Source organism: Olea europaea, chromosome 21, assembly GCF_002742605.1.
Source record: "Olea europaea var. sylvestris chromosome 21, O_europaea_v1, whole genome shotgun sequence".
In the NCBI taxonomy this organism is placed as follows: domain Eukaryota; kingdom Viridiplantae; phylum Streptophyta; class Magnoliopsida; order Lamiales; family Oleaceae; genus Olea; species Olea europaea.
In genome coordinates, this window is record NC_036257.1 from 10871706 (window position 1) to 10876262 (window position 4557).

At 34.0% G+C, this 4557-nt stretch overlaps 1 pseudogene; it reads left to right on the forward strand.

Annotated features, from left to right (window-relative positions):
• Positions 1–1924: 1924 nt before the first annotated feature.
• Positions 1925–4196, forward strand: LOC111370110 (annotated as a pseudogene).
• The last annotated feature ends 361 nt before the right edge of the window (positions 4197–4557 follow it).

Consider the following 4557-nt stretch of genomic DNA (forward strand, 5'->3'; position numbering starts at 1 on the left):
AGCGCCTAGGAGCGCACTAAGCAAACGACTTGGCAGTTGACTACTTAATTCGCGCTTACTGTCAATGTGAAGCGGTTTGCCAGCGCTTCACACATAAGTATCGTCTAGACACGCTTTTTAGAACGCTACTAAAAAATAAGTACAATAGTTCGTCATACAAAATTATTTCTGCAACTTTAATTACTGTGATGAAACCACCTTATTCTTGGAGCTAGTCATATTCTCTTTATCTGCTGCTCCTTTGCTCATATTTATTTCATAATGTCTCAAATGGATTACCATTTGGATTATTAATTTAACTTCAATTGGATTAGACGTCATAATTCCATGATTCTGTCACATGTCGTCTTCAAATTGGATGAAAATTGTTTAATAGCAGTCATGCTACAAAGAGTATTTCACGTAGTATGCCAACTTATGACTACTTCACATATAAAAGTGATAAAAATAAAACATATGCATTTAACCTTTTAATCTAAAGATATTGCTTGAAGCTCATTTTATAATTTTCCTTTCCAGGGTACTACGATTATTTGAAATAAAATCGAAGTTTAGTGATACAATAGGACCAAATTAAAGTTTAATGATTTAATTGAAATTTTAGTAGCATTTCAATACTGTAACTGAAATTTACCGTCAATTTTAATGGATATTACACAGTGACGACGGTAAAGCTGTTCCATAAATACTAAGTAGTCAAAGTTATGAACAAAATGAGAACGTCAAGAATTTAACTTTTAAATTATTAAATCTAATATTCTGCATCATTGAGAATTATGGCAACAAATGCAAAGGAGGGTCGCCATAAGATGAGCTTCGTAGAGAAAGAGTTAGTAGTTGAGATGGAAGAAGATGCGAGTGGGAACATGGTTAGGACTCCAGAAAGGAAAGGCTAAAGCTGTCAAAGAGTATTAATCTTACGATGGGGGTGACTCCCACTCATCTTTTACCTTTCGAAAAAAGATGCGAGTGGGGCCATGACTTCTTCATGCATACTATTACATAATGCAGTATACCAATGTAGTGTATTCAGAGGTAGAGGCAGCACCCGACAAGCCCTTGTGATCGTCCGTGATGACTCTATTGATTTTTATTTTTTTTCCATATATTTGGTTACCACTCGAGCAATCGTCTAGCGACTGCCCATGCTCACTTGGATCCATCCGTGATCACCTAGATTCTTGAATCCGTCGCTGAGTGTATCTAAAAGGAATCTTTAATATGGCTTTGAATTTTTTTCACACTTGGTTGTTTCTTGGTTTCTTGGTCTGGGGTCCCTTGTCTCATGGAACAGTATGCTGACAATAGGGGATTAGTACTACTACAATTTGTTCCCAGAAAGATAATTAATATTTACCTTTTTACAGCTTAGAGTAATTCATAACCAAAAGTTTATTAATTTCTTAACTTAATTTATATTTTCAACGAAAAAATTCCAACTTTCTGAGCAAGTTTGAGTACAACTTATCTAGTTTTTGAAGCAATAACTGAACGTAGTGTTGCAAATTCTTTGCCAGCCTATTATTTCAGTGTTAAAAGTTCATGTCATCAAATTTGAAGAATTCATCATCTTCTTATACCTATGTGTGGGGTTACTGGGAATCATTAAATCATATAAAAATAAATAAATAAATAAATAAATAAATAAAATAATAATAATAATAATAATAAGATTGTATGTGAATCAAACCCATGTTTGAATTGAAATTGAGATACTGATGCAAGCTCTTCCCTTCCAAATCAGATAGATTTCCTCAAAAAATCCGATTCTTGCAGATTCTTCGAGAATATATGACAAGGTTGGAGTATTTCTATTGATCATTCCTCTAGGTGGACGATTGGGACGAGGGCATAAGTGTGCCGGAAGGTCAAGAAAGTTGGCGATCTGATGACAAAATCTTTCAATTTCTTATTTTTTGCGCCAATGGCAATACTCGCATTGGCATACAACAACGCAAAGATTGATACAAGAAAACGGAACTTTATGGGTTATATTATTTTCTTCCTACGCACTTTAGGACATTTTTCACTTACTTTTCCTATTAATAAGAAGTTTTCTCATTGCAGTTGGACCTAGGCACATCTGGAAAAGGGGGAATCGGAAATTATATTGGCATTTGTGTTTTTGTTGGTGCATTCGGAGTGGCAGATGCCCGTGTTCAAGGTGGAATGGTCGGAGATTTATCTTTCATACGTCCTGAATTTGTCCAAGTTTTTTGACTATATAATTTTATCAGTGCTCAGCTCACTTCTTAACATTTAAGTAATTTTAATCCGATCACTAGATTTATCTTCGCCATTACATGAGCTTGCAGTCATTCTTTTCCGGTTTGTCTTGCGTATATACTTACTTAACGGCCTTCATAAAGGAGTTAGTAAGCAATTCTTCTCAGACTACACAAAAATATTTCTAAATTTTACAAATGTGACAATTATGTAATTAAGTTCTAGAAATCAGATGCAGTGGTGGTATATAAATGAGAACAAGATTGTTTTGATCTTCTGTCTTCACTTTTCAGATGATAATAGTATTTATTTATAATGTTTTTGCAGTGCTGTTTCTCGCCATCTCGACGTTCTTTGAGTTTCTATGTATTTTCTTATATGCATTTGTCTTCGCCAAGCTACCAATTGTGAAGTACTATCGCACAAAAGCAGCTTCAGAAGGATCAAAAACAGTTTCTGCTGAACTAGCTGCTGCTGCCATCCATTCTGAAGAAACCGCAACTCTTAAGATAATTTTCTTCAATAAAAAAAGTTCATTTCTCAAAGCAATGTTTATCTCAGACTTCAAGAACAACTCAAGAGTTAATGGTTAAATTAAACGATTTAAATGTGTGAATTAGAAAAGTCTCCAATGGGTGTGATTATTAGATATGACTCTTCAAATAAAAAGGGTGCATGTCAAAGAGTTGTTTTGAATGGGTGTGACCTTTTCAAAACGTGCGATCTAGAGCATCAATCTTGAAATGGTGTGATCTAATGATAGGAATTAATTTTGCTACAAAAAATGTAACCATTCGAAGAGACACATGAAAATCTATAAATTGGACCCTCTTAATTCCATTTTATTCACTCCAAGTCGATTCCAAATAATTGATTTCTAATTCTTTCTTTCTCCCAATTCTGTCAAAATAATTTTCATATTACTTTTGAGTTTCGTAATCAATATTTAGTATTGGATACCTTCCATTCTAGAAGAGTACAGTCAGGCGTTGATTTGCCCAAGAAAATTAATATTGTGTTATATTAATTTTCCAAAAAGCGTTGCATCTTTGAAAGACGAATGTCCATTTAATCACGTTAGCACCAGTGTAGAGGGCTTAATTGGTCTTAAAGATATTCGCATTAGCATACCTCGCTTCATTTTATCTTTTTCGTATTTCTGCATTTTCCAACGTTTGACCAAGTTTAATTTGCTCATTATCATGCACGTACCATGATTGCGGTAAGTCGTTAATGTATTTGTATTTGCATGCACGTGTTTTTGTTAAAAGAATATAATTCATACACCAATTTATCCAACTTTCCTTTCATTGCTAAACACGAGTGGCTAAACAACAAATAGCTTTTATTTCAGAATCTTGATTATGCATTGGAACTCTACTTTATATAATCTCAAGTTATTTATTTTTCCTGGATTCTTGTTCGAAAACACTGGATCCTACCACTTGGGTTCTTGGTAAGTGCTCTAGTCTCTTAATTTTTTACAGATATTGTGATATTCAAATTGTAAATTCTATGTATGTGAAGTTATCATCTTTTCCTAATAGCAATGTACTACGTGTTGAATCTTATCGGACGATGCACTCCTCTTGCAAAAAGTATCAAATTAGAATCCCAAAAGGGCCAATTTATAGCATCACTATCACGTATTCTACTCATTCCCAAGTTCTACTTCACCGCAAAGTACGGTACCAGGGATATATGATACTGCTTGTGTCCTTCTTAGGACTAACAAATGGCCACTTACTGTCTCTGTCCTGACAGCATCTCCCAAAGGTTATAATGTAAGTTTAAATTACAATTCACAAGCAATAAAAAAATAATAATAAAAATAGAAATTTTAATCACATTCCTACATTCATGGCCATAAAATATTTGGGGTCTTGTATTTGTAGGCACCGGAGCAGAATGCATAGGGTAATCTGCTAGTACTATTTCTTCTTTTCAGCATTTTTTCTGGTGTAGCTTGATAAGTGTGTTTTTGTACACTTATTAGATCACAAACATGACTTAATTACGAGCAAAATTTTTAAATTGTGATTTAATCTCGTTGAATTCATGCAATGTAGGTGTTTTTATGGAAATTGTGGAATTCAGGAGAAAAGAGCCGAAAAATGACTAAAATGAATCAGATTGAAAGTTCGGGGACCAAGTTGCAAATAATCCATAGATGAGACGGGAAATGGAATGAAGATTCAAGAGTGTTAGAGGTCAATCGGATGAGGAAAGGAGTCAAGAGGTGAAATATGGTCGAAGTATTATCAAGTATCAACTTTCAGGCGAAAAAGCTATACTCATGATTTTTAGTCTCTACTTGAAATCCATTTTTGA